The 23,615-nt window shown below is 42.6% G+C and overlaps 2 protein-coding genes across 2 annotated transcripts in view; one reads left to right on the top strand and one right to left on the bottom strand.

Annotated features, from left to right (window-relative positions):
• The window catches only part of LOC309511386 (uncharacterized protein), a 256,220-nt gene that overhangs the window by 58,848 nt on the left and 173,757 nt on the right, over positions 1-23,615 (bottom strand). The gene's annotated exons all lie outside the window — the stretch shown is intronic.
• The window catches only part of LOC309511360 (uncharacterized protein), a 211,325-nt gene that overhangs the window by 92,257 nt on the left and 95,453 nt on the right, over positions 1-23,615 (top strand). The window lies entirely within an intron of this gene.

Below are 23,615 nucleotides of genomic sequence, written 5' to 3'. Positions count from 1 at the left end.
AGGAGTACCTATAGTTAAAGGGAAGGAACAGAGAATTCCAAGGGCCAAGAAAAGTTGGGGCCCCAGCACAAGTAAAGCTGTGGTGATGTTACCGGTCATCACCCCTTATCAGATACCTCGGGAGGAGGAAAGAAAGGAGGGGAGTCCTCAGGTTATTGAGGTAGAAGGGGCCTTGGACTGGCTGTTGGAGGATTCAGGGGCAGCACGGGAGGAAAAAGAAAAAGAAAAAGAAAAGGAAAGTGAAAGAGAAAGAGAAAGGGAGAAGGAAAAGGAAAGGAAGGAACAAGAGAAGGCTAAGGGGGATTGTGAGGAGGCTTCAAGGTGGAGCCTACATTTCAATCATGAGAGACAAAATATGAGGGAGTGGTCCCTGTCTCCGGTGAGTCCCATTCTTATTGTGGGGGACTCGAATGTGAATCGCCTGCCAAAGACAAGGGCCTGGGACCTGGAGATTCATGGTTTTTCAGGGGCCTCAATAGCAGACGCCTATGCGATCCTAAGATGTGGAACAAAAGGGTCGGAAATGTTAGAGCATGTGATCCTTTCATTTGGCCTGAACGATAGGAGTACGGGAAGCGTTACGGTGTTAGGGAAGATGCTCGAAAAGGTAGTGGGAAAAGCCAAGGAATTGTTTCCGGAGGCGGAAATATACGTCCCATTGATCAATTTTGATCAAGCCCTGCCGAGACAGCAGAAAACCCTGCTTGATGCTCTCAATAAAAAGATTGCGGAGTTGGGATGTAGTATTCCCCTTCTCCCGGTAGGGAAATTCAAAGTAGGGCCAGACAGGGTGCATTGGACGCCTGCAACAGCCAGGGAAATCCTGAAACACTGGCAGGTACATTTAAAATTATGAGGGGGCCATTCCGCCAGGGCCCTGTGTACGATAATTTCAATAATAAAATAAAGCATTCGATTATTAATCTGTCTCAGAGTTTTCAGTTAACACTAGCGCAAACTAGCTTATTGGACAGGGGTTTATCTTTTATCCCTTCTCATTTAATGAAAAAGATTGATAAGGGTTCTCTTCTGGCGGACCTGGGTCAGTTTCATGCCAAGGTACAGAGAGCGGTATTTTTTGGCCCTAGGGAAGAGACGGATGTTCAGATTGTGCCCTTTTCTGAGAAATCTGGCTGGGTGCCTAGGCCCCAGCAATTACCAGGGGAAGTATGGGATTTCTTTGACAGGAATGTGGAGGGGGTCCAGCGGGTCCTATCGGGGGCAAGGACTCCGAGACAGAATTTGTCCCAGGAAGAGGTTAAAGCTCTGAAGGAATTAACCTCTAGACGCGATATAGTTGTTAACCCCCTGAGGTCTACGGTATCGCCGGCGATACCAGCTCGCTTTTTTTTTATTAGTGTAAAAGAAACTCATAAATACTCTGTTGACTTTGATTTTCCATAGGAGTTTCATACATCAATCGATTCTGTTAAATGTGTATTATTTTTGTGTATACTCACAATAAAAACAAAGTGTTGTGCTTTTTGCCAAATAAAGAAAAATAAACACGAAGCGAGTTCTGCCTTCTCTCTGCCAGTGAAGTCCATTCTGAAACGCGTCCGAAAATTAACAATAACTCAGCGAATACTCAGTCAAACAGACATACAGACAGACAGGCATGAAGCTTGAATTCTCTTCTTTTAAATGAAGTCATTTATATAAAAAAACAATTATTCTCATCTTGTGAAATCTGTATTAAAAGAGAGCGATTCCAGTCGAGCTCATCTCATCTCATTACGTTATAATCGGCCCCGCCCACGGAGAGCGCGCGCTATTCAAACGCAAATGGCTGAGGCAATCCTGTGAACGCCCACATCAGCTCGAGAAAACACACAAGTTTATTTAGATCATTACTTGTTTACACCGTCTTGCAGCGCTGTGAGGAATAATACTAATGGAAAATGTCCCTCAGAAGTGCGGGTATATCGAGGAGCGAGCTGAGGAATACAAGTAAGTTTTTTCCTTCTCACGTGAATTTCTTCACGTGGGTTTCTGTTTATGAATGAATAAACGGCAGAGATGCGCGCTGTTTACCACAGCTGGCAAAGACAGTTTAAATTTAAATCGCGTGTGTGAATGAATGATGATGTTTTAGCAAACTGTATTGCTATACTGAGATAAGTAAACATCGACTGAATGTTGAAATAAAATGTAGGCTATTTGTATAAGCAACGTATTAAACTGCAAATTAACAATATGCCCTAATATTTCATGAAAACAACGTTACAGTCAGACGAAATATGAAAGACAACATTTTGTTGACCAGATTTGGGTACAGTTTTTACTGTAGAATATACTGCCACATCAAATAAGCTTTTGTTTAGCCATTTCTATATATAAAATACTATTTTTGTCAAAAATAAAGTCATCAACTAAGATGTTAGCTGTTCCAATGTTGGTTATATTCAAACTAATGAATACATAGATAAAATGTAGGGCCTATAATCATTTTTTTTTACAAAGAAAGAGTAGCCTACACTTGAAATATTGTTGAAATTGTAATTATTGTTGTAATTGTAACCATTTTAATAAAATAGCAAAACATATTTACAAGATAGATGTAAGCAAAATCTTAAATGGTCAATATAAGTCTTCTTCTAAATATATCTTTTGTCCTTGCATTGTGGCTCAGTCAGTGTCACACCTGAGTGAATGGCTAATTATGCAGAGTGGGTGTATTCTAAGGTGTAAACCACTCCTCGTTCACGCCCCCTCGCATATTGGCTTTCCAAGCAAAACCTGTTTTACATCAATTTAAATCAATGTATGGTTTTATGTGAACGATAAAGCAAGACTATTTTCACATAATTTTGAAGAAAAAACTATAGGCGACGACATCCATAAGTCAAAAGTCTTATTGCCACATATTTAGTATGTGTTTTGTGGTCTTATTTCAAAAATTTTAATTTTTAGTTTTTTCGATAACCACGCATAAACATTATTCTCTCAAAAATGAAAACATGTACATACATGTGGCTCACATATTATTGTAGTCCTGTTTGTGCTATATAGAGTGAATTTACACCTTTGCCATTAATATGTTTATAAGCAACTGAAAAAAGCACAAATGTCAGAGCATGTCAGAACACCCCCAGGGCCCAAAAAAACGCTCAGACTCCAGAGGGTTAAACCAGCAGACAAGGGAAGTACAGTAGTCATTATGGATAGGGAGTATTATGTGCAAGAGGCACGGAGACAGCTGACTGATGGATCTTTTTACCGTAAGCTAATGGCGCCCATTTTTATGGAATCAGTGCCTCGCATTGAGGCGGTGGTGGATTCTTTGGAAAGGACAGGTTTTATTTGCAGGCGGCAGGCAAGGTATCTATTGGGAGAAGTTACGCCCAGACCTAGAAGGTTTTATTTATTGCCTAAGGTACATAAACCTAAAGAGAAATGGTTGAATCCCTATATGCCTCCGGGTCGTCCGATAGTATCGGATTGTGGGAGTGATTTTGATTTGATTTGATTTATTTCAACAATAATCATAAACTTATACAATCATGCCAGAGGCAGTTCATATACATTGAATACAATTTGTTGAGGATAAAATACACAAAAAAGCCACAGGCTTATTTCCATTGTGGTCCTCTACCTGCATAAAATGAAACGAACAGTTGAAATGGGAATAAAATCAAATAACAAGCAACTCACACTTTACAAATTCTTAAGGCATCCTAATTGGAAAGCCATTTTTTAACTTCTCTTCTAAAGGGCCATGCCTCCTGAAATTGTTTTATATGATCAGGCAATTCGTTCCAAGCAACTGCACTTGAGTACAAAAACGAATTTTTCCCAACTACACTTTTAAACCGGTACAGATATATATTATTTATCCTTGCCCTTGTAGAAATACAATGTACATCTCTCACAAAAACATAGTAGTCATACAAGTATTTAGGAACAGTTCTCTGAATTATTTTGTACACCATCATAATTTTAATAAATATTACTCTTTTATCCACTTTTAAAATACCCAATTCCCTAAAATGGTTATTGTTAAGATGCATACGAGGATGCAACCCCAGAACGATTCTGCACAACCTGTTCTGAGCAGTCTGTAATTTATTTTTAACATGTTTTTTAGAGCCACTGTACCAAAAAGTTACTGCATAGTCGAAATGAGGTTGCACTAATGCACCCGCTAACATTGTCATTGTTTGTTTATCTAAATAAGCAGCCTGTCTTGCTAAAAATGTTATTCGATTATTTATTTTCGATAAAGCTACAGCTGCCATGCTATCTCCAGTCATTTTGTTATCAAGAATACATCCCAAAAATGTCACTTCTTGTTTAAAAGTAAAATACTCATCTCCCACCCTTATTTCTGAGTTGGGACATTTCTTCAACTTTGCAGCAGAACCAAATAAAATAACCTCAGTTTTCCCTAAGTGCAAAAATAGCTTATTTTGAAAACACCAATTAGACACTTCTACAATTTCTCTACTTAACTTGTTTTCTATTGTTTCTTTATTTTCATCAGTAACTATTATTATGGCATCATCCGCATATAATGATAAGTGGCTAGAACAGGCCATCTTTAAATCATTTATATAATATTATATATTATACCAAGCTCCAAAACACCACTTTCATATATCCTAGAAATGTCTGAAACCAATATAACATCAATAATTGTACTGCTTTTAGAAGTAATTCTGGTTGGGTCATTGATAATTTGATTCAATGCATATGATTTACAAAATGAACTGAACTGCTTAAACACTGATGAATCTTTCTTCAACATATCTGTATTTAAATCGCCCAGAATAAGCAATTCTTGACCTAAAACATAATTAGACCTATTTAAGACCTCATCCAAACTCTCATAAAAATCACTTTGATCCGGAGGACGATAACAAATACCAACCAAAATCGGTTTACTTTTTGGCAACAAAACTTCAAGCCAAATCGCCTCCACTGTAGAGTTTATAAAATCACTTCTCTCATTACACACCAAATCTGACCTTACATATGCACATACACCACCTCCTTTCCGATTTCGATCTCTTCTGAACAAACAATAATTGTCAATTTGAATCTCTGCATCCAATATTGAATCATCAAGCCATGTTTCGCTGCAACTAAACAACGCCACTTTAGATTCTTGACATAAATATCGTAGTTCACTTATCTTTGGAAGAAGACTTCTGACGTTGAGGTGGGCCATATGCAAACCTTTAATTGATCTAAAAGTTCTGTAATCGCTTAACGAGGACGTCATCGCATCCTTGAGTAGCGTTTCCTCATCCTTCACAGAAGATTTAGTCAATTGGCTCCTCTGTTTCATTCCTTCTTTCTCCGTGATCGAAAAAAACTCAGACACACCATAGTCCGTTTGATACACATCTCGTGTTTCATGACAAGGATGCAAATCACTCCACTGATCCGCCATCAGGTTCCATGCAGTTACAACTTCCGAACGCCGACATTGCTCCATAGCCATGTTCCGACGATTTTCCTCGACAAAAATCGCATTAACTCCTTCACCACCTTCACATGACCCCGGCCCTGGACATTGATGTATGTCTCCAGACACCAGCAAACACATTAAAATGATTAACAAATCACTCAAGTGTCTTTTATAGCCGCGTCTTTGGCTGCGACTTGATTTTCTAGAACATGTGGTCCAAGGGCGATAGATCAGCGTGTAGATAACGTTCTTTCCAAAACCAAGATGTTTATATCCTGAGGTAGATTGCTGAATTTCATTGTTTAAAGTAAAAAAACGATTTTCAACTTCATTAAAATGCCATAAAAACGTACAAAATAGTGTGAAGATGCAAAGTGTGATTAGTACTCCACACCTGCCTGACGCCATTTTTGAATGAGAGTCATAGGATTGCGGAATTCATTGATTTTTATCTGAATCCCTTGTCTACTAGGCATTCTAGTTATATTAGGGATACTTATGATTTTTTGGATAAGGTGAAGGGTCTGACAGTGCCATCGGGGACAATTCTGTTTTCATTGGACGTAGAGAGTCTTTACACTAATATTGAGACTCCTCTGGGGCTGAAGGCGGTGCAGGATTGTTTTGCTCACTATCTGGATGTCTCCAGACCAGATGAAGTGATCCTGGAACTCCTGGAATTGAGTTTGACCTGCAATGATTTCGAGTTTGAGGGGGAATTTTATCTACAGATTAAGGGGACAGCCATGGGGAAGAGATTTGCACCAGCATATGCAAATATATACATGGCCCAATGGGAAGAAACGGTCTTTCCCAAGTGTGAAAAAACCCCCTTATCATATTTGCGTTTCTTGGATGATGTCTGGGGGGTGTGGAGTCATGGCCAACAAGACTTTGAAACTTTCTTGGGAGTATTAAATGCGCATCATGACTCGATTAAAGTACAAGCAGTGGTTAGGGAACAAGCGATTGAGTTCCTGGATACACTGGTATATAAGGGGCCGGATTTTCTTTCCACGGGTCGGTTGGATTTTAAGATGTTCTTTAAAGAGACAGATACCCATGCCCTGTTGCATCATCAGAGTTATCATCCGAGACACACCTTTAGAGGTATAGTCTTATCTCAGCTTCTCAGATTTAGGAGGATTTGTTCAAGAGAAGAAGACTTTCAGGAGGCCAAACGCACGTTGTTTTGTGCGCTCCGGGCAAGAGGTTACTCTAGATCACGGCTTAGAGGGATTTATAAGGAACATCGTCGGTTGCAGACCAGCACAGAGCCCAGGCCCAAAGCAGGAATAGGTAAGGTTTTAGTTCCAGCCATTTTTCCGTATACACCAGAGGCGGGGAGGCTTAACAAAGAGATTAGGAATAATTTCGAAGAGACCTTGGCACACATCCCAGAAGGTCAGGATATTGCTCTTCTTGCTGCCTACAAGAGGAATACAAATTTACGAGACCTGTTGGTTCATAGCCGACTTCCTAAACCTAAGGGAAAGAACCCGCCAGCAATAAAGAAGTCTAGGGTGATTAAAGCTTGGGGTCAAGCGAGGGCGTTTTTTCTCCCTAGAATTCCGTTGAAAACGAAGAACTGTATTTATGTGATTCAGTGTGGCCGGTGTGGTAAACAATATGTCGGTCAGACAAAGAATTCCATTAGGACTCGTCTGTATCAACACAGGTATGTGATTCGGAAGGGGGTCTTCAGTGACAGTAGGAGGGTACTGATTGAACATTTTAGAGGACATGGACTACAGAAATTGAGAATAAGGGGTTTGGAGCATAACCCAAAGTGGACTTTGAGGCACAGGCTCTCTAAGGAATACATTTGGATTGAGAAATTGAAAACTTGGAGTCCGAATGGCCTTAACCTGTTAACCCTCACCAGTGCGTCGGCGCACTGAAGCGTTTTTTTATTTATTTAGTTCAAAGTTACTATCAGATTAAATGTTATACTTTGACAAACTATACATCATTAAAAAGATATAAGACTCAAGTTTCAGTATTTGACCACTATTGTATTCTGAGAAACTTATAGTGACAGTTATGTCTTAATTTGTGTCAGGAGTTATGAAATGAAAAAATGCATCGATCCCTTTAATATGAATTATGAGCGTCAGCTGGTCCATTCAGAAAAAAAAACTCCGTGCTGTTGTCATGACAGTGCTATACAAAACAACGTTCCTCAGGACTTTTAGCTCAAAAATGTGCAGACTTGGAGAAATATTGATATATTCTCATAGATTCACATCATATTTCTATAGACAGGAATAATATTTATTGAATTTATACCCAAATGCGTCGATGTAATCATTATGAGCGCTTCTTACTGAGATGTGCTGTGTTTTCAATTCATACCTATAGCCTGAGGGCGCTATATGCACAAAAATACTCCATATATGGAACATGAAGAAGAGCCATAATCATGTGACCTTCAAGGACGTCACTGATAGCAGCAGCTACACACAAAGCTAACACAGAGATCGCTGTAATATGCAGATACAGACGTTTTGAAAACAATAAACATAATTGCAATGATATGTGATTTGCCTGTGTTCTTCAAGCAATGCCAGGTATTTTTATAATATATTATATTTATAATGTATTGCTAATCGATATAGACTTTATCATTGTACATAATTCTATAAATATATTTTCTGTCTGATTTTTTTTTTTATCTGAAGCCAAATTAGATCACAGAAGATTATTTAAAACACTCCACTTGCGTTATAAAGTACGTTTGTAGCACAAACATGGTTTTAATCTCATAAATGGTCGTGTATTGATGGCGTGCTAAGCTAACATGCTAGCTAGGCCCAAAATAAAGTAATTTGACATGATCTTGAAAAACATTTAACTAAATACAGAGTTTTAGACTTATCATTTTCAGATTTTAAATATAACATGGTCACACATATGGCTTTAGCTGCAGTGCATTTCTAGATTGCTCCAGGGCCCACTTCAATTTTATTTTCATGAATATGTTTAATAAAAACAAATTTCTAATAACTTTACAAAACTTTGAAGCTATTTAAAAAATGTTTTTTCATTATGACAATAATTAATTCTACATTTACAATAAACTACCAGGTGTCAGCTTTCAAATGAGATCATACTTGTGCTTTTAGTGCAAAGGGTTCATGAACTGTATCTGTTTCAGTTTGGGTATGTCATTTCTGGGGATTTTTCAAAAGTGGCGTTGCAGCTTAACAGGTTAATGAGAGAAGAGAGATATCAGTAACCTAATTTGGAGAATCAAGGATGGAATCAGAAGTTCAAGAAAGGGCAAAGATCGTCGGATGGAAGAAACTATAGGAAACACCCTCTCCGGCGCCTCTCCGACTCACTGGGTCGGGGTGGGGGCCGGGTGAGGAGGATGAATACGGGTCTAAGCAGGCCCTTAGGGAGATGCTGTTGTTCCTAAGCAGGCGCAGCATCTTCTGGTTCATTTTCTTTCATTTATTCATTTCATCTATGGTCATCGTCATCGTCATCGTCATTATCCTCGTTGAGAGGAATACGGGCCTAAGCCGGCTCTTAAGGAGGTGTTGTTCCCGAGCGGGTTCAGCATCTTCTGGTTCATTTTCTTCTTCATCATCATCATCATTTTTTGTCATCTTCATCAGCGTCATCGTCATTATCGTCATTATCATCTCGTCGGATGGAAGAAACTATAAGAAACACCCTCTCCGGCGCCTCTCCGACTCACTGGGTCGGGGTGGGGGCCGGGTGAGGAGGATGAATACGGGTCTAAGCAGACCCTTAGGGAGATGCTGTTGTTCCTAAGCAGGCGCAGCATCTTCTGGTTCATTTTCTTTCATTTATTCATCTCATCTATGGTCATCGTCATCGTCATCGTCATTATCATCGTTGAGATGAATACGGGCCTAAGACGGCCCTTAAGGAGGTGTTGTTCCCGAGCGGGTTCAGCATCTTCTGGTTCATCTCTTGCTTATAATCAGGCTGGATCAGGACGAGGAGATCTTGGATGGGAAACAAGACAGTTCTTACACATTAAGAATGTTCCTTTTTGAGTGATGTATTTAAATAAGGGCATAATATGATGATGGAGAAAAGTTCTTGGAAAAAGGTTCCAGAAATTACTTCTCAATCTGAGCCCTTTTATACAACAGATAAAAGCTTTAGTCTTGTGGGGTGCGCCGATTCCTTCTCTAAACCTACCCATAACTGCCTTAGGGATAATACACCGGGGGTCAAGGGTTTGGTCAATATGGATCTAAGCCCGTACCGGCTTTTGTTCTAAAAACTACCCGTAGCAGTCCTATGGTTAATACACCTGGCGGTGTCAATGTTTTGATCATATGGAGCTAAGTCTGTACCAGCTTCCCTTCTAAAACCTACCCGTAGCAAATCTATGGATGATAAACCGGGTCGTGTTAATGTCTTGATCTAAGCCTATACCAACTTCCCTCCTAAACCTACCCATAGTAAATCTATGGATGATACACCTGGTTGTGCTAATGTCTTGATCTAAGCCTGTACCAACTTCCCTCCTAAACCTACCCATAGTCAACCTATGGATGATACACCTGGAAAATCCTTTCCCTAAACCTACCCATGGGGATCTAGGCTTGCATCTATCCTTTCTCTAAACCTACCCAGGTGGATCTAGGCTTGCACCTATCCTTTCCCTAAACCTACCCATGGGGATCTAGGCTTACATCTATCCTTCCCTAAACCTACCCATGGGGATCTAGGCTTGCATCTATCCTTTCTCTAAACCTACCCATCCCAACCCTATGGATAATACACCTGATTGTGTTTGGCATTGCTCTATCAATTTGGATCTGGACCTACATTTATTCTCTCCCTAAACCTACCCATCCCAACCCTATGGATTATACACCTGGTAGGGCTTGATCAATATGGATCTAAGACTGGTTTTGGTTCTAAAAACTGACCCATAGCAGCCTGATGGATAATACACCTAGGGGTGGTAATATGGATAATACACCTAGTTGTCTTGATCAATATAGATCATAATTTGTACCAGTTTCTGCTCGAAAGCGTATCCGTAGGAGCCTATGATCGGTACATTGGATAGTCTCGGGAAGACTTGGCAGAAAATTTTTTTTTTTGAATACTTGGGGAAAACCGTTTTTTCATGAACTTGGTGTGGGAGAAATGGTTCTTCCCCAAGGTGGATTTTAACTGAAGAAGGATAGGTTTATCCTCGTTGGTTCAGTTAAATCGGTTCGAGTGAGAATCGGGAGAAGCTAAAAAATCGGTTTTGAATACTTCGGGAAAACCGTTTTTTTCATGAACTTGGTGTGGGAGAAATGGTTATTCCCCCAAGGTGAATTTTAACTGAAGAAGGATAGGTTTATTCTCGTTGGTTCAGTTAAATCGGTTCGAGCGAGAATCGGGAGAAGCTAAAAAATCGGTTTTGAATACTTGGGGAAAACCGTTTTTTCATGAACTTGGTGTGGGAGAAATGGTTCTTCCCCAAGGTGGATTTTAACTGAAGGAGGATAGGTTTATCCTCGTTGGTTCAGTTAAATCGGTTCGAGTGAGAATCGGGAGAAGCTAAAAAATCGGTTTTGAATACTTCAGGAAAACCGTTTTTTTCATGAACTTGGTGTGGGAGAAATGGTTATTCCCCCAAGGTGAATTTCAACTGAAGAAGGATAGGTTTATTCTCGTTGGTTAAGTTAAATCGGTTCGAGCGAGAATCGAGAGTAGAGAGAGAGAAAAAAATGTTTTGGGGAGTTACCACGGTTGAGGTAACCACAGTAGGAAGGTACATGTTGGAGAGGAGCCATCTAGTGGCATAAGCATTTTGACGATTTCATCCTTTTGGTAAGGATTTGATCTGTTCTGTTGCTGTTTCTTTCTGCTCTCTCGAGGGAAGAGGTTGGTAGAAGCTTGATGTGCAGAAATGTGCATCCGCCAATTTCGACCTTTCAGCTAGAGTGGATACAAGGGGTCCTGTTCCAGGAATAAGAAGTACCTGGCAGCAAATCTGTTGCTATTTGGGGACTTCCTGGACAGGGCTCCTTGGGTTAAGTCAGTGGGACTGACAAAGGGTCCTACGGAAGAGACCATTCCTCGCAGGCTTTTTCGGGTAACCTGGATACCTTGCGGTGTTAACGAAGGGTTACTTGGGAGAGCGGTACGTATCCAGCCCCCCTGGGTCCACTTGGACAGCACGCAGGGAAGGTGACCTGGGGCGAACAGGTCTTAAATGGTGCCCAATCTTCTATGGGTGGCTAGCGCCCTCCATGCAACAGCACATCTTGCAACAACATACTTGCACACTGATTGTGGCATCGTCTTCGGTTATGGTAGAGGGGTGGATTCTCTCACCTGGAGCTCCAATTCAGGAGTCAATGCTACCAGCGGTTGTCCTGTAATGGGACGATGTCGGTTTGGTTTGTCTTGACTCTTAGGGCAAAGGACTGGTAGAAGCTAGATGCTCCGCATCCGCCAGTTTTGATGCCCGCCTCATTGCGAGTCTTCTTTTGACCAGGTCGAGAGACTGGGAGATTATTCCGGCGTACTTGGCAGTTCCGATTTGGAGATCAGCATGGCTAGCAGTCGTCCTGTAATAAGAAAGGTGGATTCTCTTACCTGGAGCTCCAATTCAGGGGTCAATGCTACCAGCGGTTGTCCTGTAATGGGACGATGTCGGTTTGGTTTGTCTTGACTCTTAGGGCAAAGGACTGGTAGAAGCTTGATGCTCCGCATCCGCCAGTTTTGATGCCCGCCTCATTGTGAGTCTTCTTTTGACCAGGTCGAGAGACTGGGAGACTATTCCGGCGTACTTGGCAGTTCCGATTCGGAGATCAGCATGGCTAGCAGTCGTCCTGTAATAAGAAAAAGAGTGGTTAGTTTCAGAAGGAATTTTCCATGTTCTTACCTGGGAGGGTCGATCTTTTGATGGTAGGCACTGTCAGCGGTCGTCCTGTAATAGAAAAGGAAAGAGTGGTTAGTTTCAATTTCGGTAAAATCCTGTAACCGGAACCCAACCACAGTGTCTTTGAGGATCCGGTCCAGTTCGATTAGAAATTGGCTATGAGACACTCGTCCTGGACTGATCATCCAGGATAGGCCGCCTCAGAGGAGGGTGTCTGGTGTTTAAAGAGTCGAAACACCCGAGGAGTCTGAGGTACATCACTGACGAGAGTGTCTTAAAATATTTCCCTCTCACACGGATTTGGGGGATTAGAGGGCTGGATCTGAACTGAAGTGAAGAAAGTTCTTAAAGCCTATGCCTATTACTATTGTTGTGCCCTAACCAAAGTTCTGGGGTTAGTTGACAGGATTTTTTTTGTATATTCTGAGGTAGTGTCAAGATGTATTGCTCTGATTTACCCATAGTGACTTATAGCAACCCACAAAAGGTGGTTTTCAAATTTGAGTCAGTTAGAAACTATGGGATCAAGCGGACCCCTGTCCAAGTGCAATGGGGTCCATGCTTGGTCCAATGGTAGAATCACAAAAAACATGGTGATTGAATACCCACAGGGGAGGCAGGGATCTCCCACTAAGAGTCCTGAAGTTTAGCCCGACTAGGTAGTCAGACAAGCGTCGGCCAGTGCATATCCTCAGTCCCTGAACCCTTTTGAGAAACCAGGAGGGGGATGGGCTGTTGTAATATCCCTTAAAAACCTAACCTAGCCAGAGCCATCGGACATGACTAACCGGGGCGTATTCACTTGGTGGATATTGGGGACCGGGGTTTTTTGACCCAGTATGAAGAACAAAGGGTGTGTAAATAATACAGATCTTATGTTCTTAGGAAGAAATAGTCCAAAGCAATGGAGAGAGCAAGAAGAGGAGAAAGAGGGGGTTGGAGGTGGAGAAGACAACGTAGTGGAGAACGTGTAAGGAGGGGAAGGAGCGAAGAACGTGGAAGTCCGAATGGCCTTAATGAGAGAAGAGAGATATCAGTAACCTAATTTGGAGAATCAAGGATGGAATCAGAAGTTCAAGAAAGGGCAAAGATCGTCGGATGGAAGAAACTATAGGAAAACACCCTCTCCGGCGCCTCTCCGACTCACTGGGTCGGGGTGGGGGCCGGGTGAGGAGGATGAATACGGGTCTAAGCAGGCCCTTAGGGAGATGCTGTTGTTCCTAAGCAGGCGCAGCATCTTCTGGTTCATTTTCTTTCATTTATTAATTTCATCTATGGTCATCGTCATCGTCATTATCCTCGTTGAGAGGAATACGGGCCTAAGCCGGCTCTTAAGGAGGTGTTGTTCCCGAGCGGGTTCAGCATCTTCTGGTTCATTTTCTTCATCATCATCATCATCATTTTTTGTCATCTTCATCAGCGTCATCGTCATTATCGTCATTATCATCTCGTCGGATGGAAGAAACTATAAGAAACACCCTCTCCGGCGCCTCTCCGACGCCTCTCCGACTCACTGGGTCGGGGTGGGGGCCGGGTGAGGAGGATGAATACGGGTCTAAGCAGACCCTTAGGGAGATGCTGTTGTTCCTAAGCAGGCGCAGCATCTTCTGGTTCATTTTCGTTCATTTATTCATCTCATCTATGGTCATCGTCATCGTCATCGTCATTATCATCGTTGAGATGAATACGGGCCTAAGACGGCCCTTAAGGAGGTGTTGTTCCCGAGCGGGTTCAGCATCTTCTGGTTCATCTCTTGCTTATAATCAGGCTGGATCAGGACGAGGAGATCTTGGATGGGAAACAAGACAGTTCTTACACATTAAGAATGTTCCTTTTTGAGTGATGTATTTAAATAAGGGCATAATATGATGATGGAGAAAAGTTCTTGGAAAAAGGTTCCAGAAATTACTTCTCAATCTGAGCCCTTTTATACAACAGATAAAAGCTTTAGTCTTGTGGGGTGCGCCGATTCCTGCTCTAAACCTACCCATAACTGCCTTAGGGATAATACACTGGGGGTCAAGGGTTTGGTCAATATGGATCTAAGCCCGTACCGGCTTTTGTTCTAAAAACTACCCGTAGCAGTCCTATGGTTAATACACCTGGCGGTGTCAATGTTTTGATCATATGGAGCTAAGTCTGTACCAGCTTCCCTTCTAAAACCTACCCGTAGCAAATCTATGGATGATAAACCGGGTCGTGTTAATGTCTTGATCTAAGCCTATACCAACTTCCCTCCTAAACCTACCCATAGTAAATCTATGGATGATACACCTGGTTGTGCTAATGTCTTGATCTAAGCCTGTACCAACTTCCCTCCTAAACCTACCCATAGTCAACCTATGGATGATACACCTGGAAAATCCTTTCCCTAAACCTACCCATGGGGATCTAGGCTTGCATCTATCCTTTCTCTAAACCTACCCAGGTGGATCTAGGCTTGCACCTAGGCTTGCACCTATCCTTTCCCTAAACCTACCCATGGGGATCTAGGCTTACATCTATCCTTCCCTAAACCTACCCATGGGGATCTAGGCTTGCATCTATCCTTTCTCTAAACCTACCCATCCCAACCCTATGGATAATACACCTGATTGTGTTTGGCATTGCTCTATCGATTTGGATCTGGACCTACATTTATTCTCTCCCTAAACCTACCCATCCCAACCCTATGGATTATACACCTGGTAGGGCTTGATCAATATGGATCTAAGACTGGTTTTGGTTCTAAAAACTGACCCATAGCAGCCTGATGGATAATACACCTAGGGGTGGTAATATGGATAATACACCTAGTTGTCTTGATCAATATAGATCATAATTTGTACCAGTTTCTGCTCGAAAGCGTATCCGTAGGAGCCTATGATCGGTACATTGGATAGTCTCGGGAAGACTTGTCAGAAAAAATTTTTTTTTGAATACTTGGGGAAAACCGTTTTTTCATGAACTTGGTGTGGGAGAAATGGTTCTTCCCCAAGGTGGATTTTAACTGAAAAAGGATAGGTATATCCTCGTTGGTTCAGTTAAATCGGTTCGAGTGAGAATCGGGAGAAGCTAAAAAATCGGTTTTGAATACTTCGGGAAAACCGTTTTTTTCATGAACTTGGTGTGGGAGAAATGGTTATTCCCCCAAGGTGAATTTTAACTGAAGAAGGATAGGTTTATTCTCGTTGGTTCAGTTAAATCGGTTCGAGCGAGAATCGGGAGAAGCTAAAAAATCAGTTTTGAATACTTGGGGAAAACCGTTTTTTCATGAACTTGGTGTGGGAGAAATGGTTCTTCCCCAAGGTGGATTTTAACTGAAGAAGGATAGGTTTATCCTCGTTGGTTCAGTTAAATCGGTTCGAGTGAGAATCGGGAGAAGCTAAAAAATCGGTTTTGAATACTTCGGGAAAACCGTTTTTTTCATGAACTTGGTGTGGGAGAAATGGTTATTCCCCCAAGGTGAATTTTAACTGAAGAAGGATAGGTTTATTCTCGTTGGTTCAGTTAAATCGGTTCGAGCGAGAATCGGGAGAAGCTAAAAAATCGGTTTTGAATACTTGGGGAAAACCGTTTTTTCATGAACTTGGTGTGGGAGAAATGGTTCTTCCCCAAGGTGGATTTTAACTGAAGAAGGATAGGTTTATCCTCGTTGGTTCAGTTAAATCGGTTCGAGTGAGAATCGGGAGAAGCTAAAAAATCGGTTTTGAATACTTCAGGAAAACCGTTTTTTTCATGAACTTGGTGTGGGAGAAATGGTTATTCCCCCAAGGTGAATTTCAACTGAAGAAGGATAGGTTTATTCTCGTTGGTTAAGTTAAATCGGTTCGAGCGAGAATCGAGAGTAGAGAGAAAAAAATGTTTTGGGGAGTTACCACGGTTGAGGTAACCACAGTAGGAAGGTAGATTTTGGAGAGGAGCCATCTAGTGGCATAAGCATTTTGACGATTTCATCCTTTTGGTAAGGATTTGATCTGTTCTGTTGCTTTTTCTTTCTGCTCTCTCGAGGGAAGACGTTGGTAGAAGCTTGATGTGCAGAAATGTGCATCCGCCAATTTCGACCTTTCAGCTAGAGTGGATACAAGGGGTCCTGTTCCAGGAATAAGAAGTACCTTGCAGCAAATCTGTTGCTATTTGGGGACTTCCTGGACAGGGCTCCTTGGGTTAAGTCAGTGGGACTGACAAAGGGCCCTAAGGAAGAGACCATTCCTCGCAGGCTTTTTTCGGGTAACCTGGATACCTTGCGGTGTTAACGAAGGGTTACTTGGGAGAGCGGTACGTATCCAGCCCCCCTGGGTCCACTTGGACAGCACGCAGGGAAGGTGACCTGGGGCGAACAGGTCTTAAATGGTGCCCAATCTTCTATGGGTGGCTAGCGCCCTCCATGCAACAGCACATCTTGCAACAACATACTTGCACACTGATTGTGGCATCGTCTTCGGTTATGGTAGAGGGGTGGATTCTCTCACCTGGAGCTCCAATTCAGGAGTCAATGCTACCAGCGGTTGTCCTGTAATGGGACGATGTCGGTTTGATTTGTCTTGACTCTTAGGGCAAAGGACTGGTAGAAGCTTGATGCTCCGCATCCGCCAGTTTCGATGCCCGCCTCATTGCGAGTCTTCTTTTGACCAGGTCGAGAGACTGGGAGATTATTCCAGCGTACTTGGCAGTTCCGATTTGGAGATCAGCATGGCTAGCAGTCGTCCTGTAATAAGAAAGGTGGATTCTCTTACCTGGAGCTCCAATTCAGGGGTCAATGCTACCAGCGGTTGTCCTGTAATGGGACGATGTCGGTTTGGTTTGTCTTGACTCTTAGGGCAAAGGACTGGTAGAAGCTTGATGCTCCGCATCCGCCAGTTTCGATGCCCGCCTCATTGTGAGTCTTCTTTTGACCAGGTCGAGAGACTGGGAGACTATTCCGGCGTACTTGGCAGTTCCGATTCGGAGATCAGCATGGCTAGCAGTCGTCCTGTAATAAGAAAAAGAGTGGTTAGTTTCAGAAGGAGTTTTCCATGTTCTTACCTGGGAGGGTCGATCTTTTGATGGTAGGCACTGTCAGCGGTCGTCCTGTAATAGAAAAGGAAAGAGTGGTTAGTTTCAATTTCGGTAAAATCCTGTAACCGGAACCCAACCACAGTGTCTTTGAGGATCCGGTCCAGTTCGATTGGAAATTGGCTATGAAACACTCGTCCTGGACTGATCATCCAGGATAGGCCGCCTCAGAGGAGGGTGTCTGGTGTTTAAAGAGTCGAAACACCCGAGGAGTCTGAGGTACATCACTGACGAGAGTGTCTTAAAATATTTCCCTCTCACACGGATTTGGGGGATTAGAGGGCTGGATCTGAACTGAAGTGAAGAAAGTTCTTAAAGCCTATGCCTATTACTATTGTTGTGCCCTAACCAAAGTTCTGGGGTTAGTTGACGGGATTTTTTTGTATATTCTGAGGTAGTGTCAAGATGTATTGCTCTGATTTACCCATAGTGACTTATAGCAACCCACAAAAGGTGGTTTTCAAATTTGAGTCAGTTAGAAACTATGGGATCAAGCGGACCCCTGTCCAAGTGCAATGGGGTCCATGCTTGGTCCAATGGTAGAATCACAAAAAACATGGTGATTGAATACCCACAGGGGAGGCAGGGATCTCCCACTAAGAGTCCTGAAGTTTAGCCCGACTAGGTAGTCAGACAAGCGTCGGCCAGTGCATATCCTCAGTCCCTGAACCCTTTTGAGAAACCAGGAGGGGGATGGGCTGTTGTAATATCCCTTAAAAACCTAACCCTAACGGAGGTTTGAGCCGCTGATAGCAGACTAATGCTGAGTTAGGGTTAGGGTTAGGCAGAGTTAGTAACGGAGGTTTGAGCCGCTGATAGCAGACTAATGCTGGGTTAGGGTTAGGGTTAGGCAGAGTTAGTAACGGAGGTTTGAGCCGCTGATAGCAGACTAATGCTGAGTTAGGGTTAGGCAGAGTTAGTAAGGGAGGTTTGAGCCGCTGATAGCAGACTAATGCTGGGTTAGGGTTAGGCAGAGTTAGTAACGGAGGTTTGAGCCGCTGATAGCAGACTAATGCTGGGTTAGGGTTAGTGACGGAGGTTTGAGCCGCTGATAGCAGACTAATGCTGAGTTAGGGTTAGGTAGAGTTAGTAACGGAGGTTTGAGCCGCTGATAGCAGACTAATGCTGAGTTAGGGTTAGGGTTAGTGACGGAGGTTTGAGCCGCTGATAGCAGACTAATGCTGAGTTAGGGTTAGGTAGAGTTAGTAACGGAGGTTTGAGCCGCTGATAGCAGACTAATGCTGGGGACACACAACTAGCTGACACATTCTCTGACTGGTTTCATCGACTGCAGCAGATTTTAAACACCGACTTTGAACACAGACTGAACGCGCTGAACACGCTTTTGGGCATGATCAGTCATAAGTATCAAATTACATTCATAACCGGCCTTAAAGTGTGTTCCCGGCTTTATGCAGTTATTAATGCAGTTATTAGAGAGATGTTGCAATAATGAGACAGAAAAGCATGTGCGTCAATATTATTATTTATTAATTAATTCAATTTGTTTTAAATAATTCGTTAATTCTTTTCTTTTTTTCTATTATTGACAGATGACAATAGACTAGCCAAATAAATGAAACCCAAAGCCCTTTTAACAAGTAGGCCTATCAATAATTATTTATTTGTTAAATTATCTGCAATAATCTGCAATTATCTGCAAAGATCCAAGATGGCGCCGCGGATGGCTGCCTCGGTGTTGAGCTCTCCAGTTGTTACACTGTTTTTGTTAGTTTGTCCTGTTTTATGTTTGTCATTCGCTATCAGTTATACCAGGGACGAACTGCTGAACATTCGGCAGTGCACACCAACTGATCACCAACCAGTTTTTGATTCTTCTGGCGTTTTGCGGAACATTGTCGTCGGTTGCGCCGCTGCACTGTGGAAACAGTATAAGACGCGCAGGCGTGGGAAGCGAGCCGGCACACTCGTGAAGCTCAGGCAGCGCGGATTCAGAACGGCGCTGCCTAGCATCCATCTGGCGAATGTCCGCTCTCTCCCTAACAAAATGGATGAACTACTTCTGCTCTCACGCAAAAACAAGGACTTTACCAACTCTGCTGCTCTGTGTTTCACGGAAACCTGGCTGAACGAAGCCATTCCGGACAGCGCGTTACATCTACCGGACTTTCAGCTGTTCAGAGCGGATCGCGATATGGAGTCAACAGGGAAAACGCGCGGTGGTGGGACATGCTTTTACATCAACAGAAGGTGGTGTACTGATGTAACTGTGTTAAGGAAGATGTGCTGTCCTGATGTGGAAGTGCTTTTCATTAACTGTAAGCCGTTCTACTCGCCGCGGGAGTTTTCCTCGCTCGTTCTCATCAGTGTTTACATTCCACCGCAAGCACACGTGAGTACGGCGCTGCAACAGCTGGCTGATATGATCACAGAAACAGAACAACAACACCCGGACTCTGTTCTTATCATTCTCGGAGACTTTAATCAGGCAAAACTCACACGTGAACTGCCTAAATTCAAACCGCACATTACATGCCCCACCAGAGACAATAATATTTTGGACCATTGCTACACCACAACAAAGGATGCATATCGCTCCGTCGCCAGAGCAGCTCTAGGACTTTCCGATCACTGCCTGGTTCATCTTCTACCAACTTACAGGCAAAAACTTAAAACTGCTAAGCCAGTAATAAGGACTGTAAAGAGATGGACCAACGACACAGAGCAGGTCTTACAAGCCTGTTTTGAATGCACTGACTGGAGTGTTTTTGAAGCTGCTGCCAGCGATCTGGACGAGCTCACAGAGACTGTAACATCATACATCAGTTTCTGTGAGGATTTATGCATCCCTACCAGGACTTACTTATCATTCAACAATGATAAACCATGGTTCACACCAAAACTCAGACAGCTTCGTCAGGTCAAAGAAGATGCCTACAGGAGTGGGGATAGGATCTTGTATAATCAGGCCAGGAACACATTGACAAAGGAGATTGAAGTGGCTAAGAAGAGCTATGCCAAAAAGCTGGAAAACCAGTTTTCCTCCAACGACCCTGCATCAGTGTGGAAAGGCCTGAAAGACATTACCAACTACAAGACACCATCCCCTAGCATCGACAGCAACAAGCATCTTGCGAACGAGCTGAATGTCTTTTACTGTAGATTTGAGACCCCCGATCAGACACCCCATACCCGCCCTGACCATCTCTCTACACAGCCATCAACACCTCCAGCCATCCCCCTCCCCTCCCCCCCTGCACTTCAGATCAGTGAGGATAATGTGCGTCAGATCTTCAGGAAACAGAAGAGAAGGAAAGCACCAGGCCCAGACGGTGTTTCACCAGCCTGTCTGAAAACCTGCGCTGACCAGCTGGCCTCTATCTTCTCACTGATCTTCAACAGATCACTGGAGCAGTGCAAAGTCCCTTTCTGCTTTAAACGCTCCACCATCATCCCAATCCCGAAGAAACCAAAGATCACAGGACTCAATGACTACAGACCTGTTGCCTTAACATCTGTGGCCATGAAGTCATTCGAAAGACTGGTGTTAGCATATCTGAAGGACATCACTGGACCCTTGCTGGACCCCCTGCAGTTTGCCTACAGAGCAAACCGGTCTGTGGATGATGTGGTCAATATGGGACTGCATTACACCCTACAACATCTGGACAAACCAGGGACCTATGCAAGGATTCTGTTCGTGGACTTTAGTTCTGCCTTCAACACCATCGTCCCATCACTGCTCCAGACCAAACTGACCCAGCTCTCTGTCCCTAGCTCCATCTGTCAATGGATCACCAGCTTTCTGACAGACAGACAACAGCTAGTCAGAATGGGCAAAATCACGTCCGACAGCCGCACCATCAGCACCGGTGCTCCACAGGGATGTGTTCTCTCACCACTGCTCTTCTCCCTGTACACAAATGACTGCACCTCTAAAGACACCTCTGTCAAGCTCCTGAAGTTTGCGGACGACACTACTGTTATCGGACTCATCCGGAACGGTGACGAGTCTGCGTACAGACAGGAGGTGGAGCAGCTGGCTCTTTGGTGCAGTTATAACAACCTGGAGCTGAACACGCTCAAAACAGTGGAGATGATCGTGGACTTCAGGAGAAACCCCCCTGCACTCCCTTCACTCACCATCATGGACAGCACTGTGACTGCAGTAGAGTCATTCAGGTTCCTGGGCACCACCATCTCTCAGGATCTGAAGTGGGACACTCACATAGACTCTATTGTGAAGAAAGCCCAACAGAGACTGTACTTCCTGCGTCAGCTGAGGAAATTCAACCTGCCACAGGAGCTGCTCGTACAGTTCTACTCAGCTGTCATCCAGTCCATCCTCTGCACTTCCATCACCGTCTGGTTCGGCTCTGCTACCAAAACCGACCTCCGTAGACTACAGCGGATAGTTCGGACTGCTGAGCGAATCACTGGCACTACCCTTCCCACACTCAAAGTACTGCACTCATCCAGAGTGAGTAAAAGGGCTCGCAAAATCACTCTGGACCCGTCACACCCAGCACACTTTCTGTTTGAACTGTTACCGTCTGGTCGACGCTACAGAGCACCGAGCACAAAAACAACCAGACACAGGAAAAGTTTCTTTCCCCAGGCCATCTACCTCATGAACACTTAAATGTTCCCCTACTGTGGAACAAACATGTGCAATACTTCCCTCAGACATTTCATTATAGCACCTTATAACTTTATATATATTTATAATTTATAATCTTTTATTTCTATTTTATTTTATTTTTTTTCTATTTTTTATTTATACTTATGTTACTTGTCACTTGTCTTGTCACTTTATATTGTATGTGTACTGGAAGCTACTGTCACCAAGACAAATTCCTCGTATGCGCAAGCATACTTGGCAATAAAGCTCTTTCTGATTCTGATTCTGATTCTGATTCTGATAAAAATCCGTGCTGCAGGACTATCCATTTATTTAGCCTATATTCAGTTTCATTTTCTATTGATTATAGATAGGACTTTATAGTTTATTTATTCAAATTAAACTGCATGTTTCTATTGATTGTGAAGCTAGACATTGAAAATTGCAGATCAAGCGCATGGGGCGAAATGCTTTTTCTTGTTATGAATTGTATCCTATTTTCCGTTATTACAGTTGACTACGCGAAGTGATATGGAACTGTAATGCGGTCGAGACCTGCCTGGAACTACTTTAGCCGTGCGTTTCCCTGAAAATAATGCACACCTTAGAACGTTCGTCAACCAATCAGATTCAAGCATTCAACGGCCCTGTAGTATAAGTTTAGAAGAATCAGGGTGTGACTTTATAGGAAACATAAACACATCAGAAGCACACACATTAACACTCCTGTGATGATTACTGAAAGAAAGAAATGTGTTCTAACCACAACAACTATGTGACTTTAACAAACTACTAATTGAGTGCAGTGACATGAGTACTTTGAATAAATATAAATAAATACCTATTTTCTGCATAAACCCACTAAACAACAGTTGATGCTAATGTTCTGAGGATATAAAGTGATTTAACACAGTGCACAAATAAATGTATATGAAATAAAAGACATTCAGGGCATTTTCACACTTGAAGCGTCTGTGTTTCGTTCGCTTCGTTTAGCTGGACTGTTCACCCAAAGATTGGCTGTATTAAATTGTACTTTGCAAGAGACAGCAAGAAAAGTTTGTTGCATGCGGTGTAAGATGCCATTTAGCTGACTATTCATTATTTAGGGATATTTGGTTCGATATGATATTTATATAGGAACTGTTGTTTCATTGTTTCCTCCTTTAAATGGGAATTTCATACCAGTATCATCCCTCATAGCCGGTATAACTGGTTTTACAAATATGTCTGTATAGTTGCCAAACTTTCTGGACCTGCCCCTGTGTGTATAAAAGCTTCATGTGTTTCTAACAGGATTACAGTGAAGAGCAGAAGAGCAGAAGAGCAGAAGAGCAGAAGAGCAGAAGAGCAGAAGAGCTGAAGAGCAGAAGACCCAGCTAGCAGGGAATGTTCTCAGAACTTTCGCTAACATTCCCTACAAGTTTGGTTAATGTTCTAAAGAAAACATTTGAATGTAATGTTTACCGAACATTTTAAGGATGTTTTCTCATTTAAATTTTTTTTCCTATAACGTTATATGAAAACTAAGATATAACATTTTAACTGCAACATTCAAAAGATGTTTTGGGAATGTTTCTGAAGTAACAAGTTGTACTATGATCTCAAAATATCATTGTCCCTATGTTTCATTATAACAAAAGAAAAACGTTCTCTCTGTCACGTTAGGAAAATGTTTTGAGGATATCATTGAGAGATGAGATGTTTAATGT

Source organism: Leuciscus leuciscus (genome assembly GCF_965113295.1).
Source record: "Leuciscus leuciscus genome assembly, chromosome: 12".
NCBI classification, from domain to species: Eukaryota; Metazoa; Chordata; class Actinopteri; order Cypriniformes; family Leuciscidae; genus Leuciscus; species Leuciscus leuciscus.
This window is presented reverse-complemented; position numbering and strand designations above follow the sequence as displayed.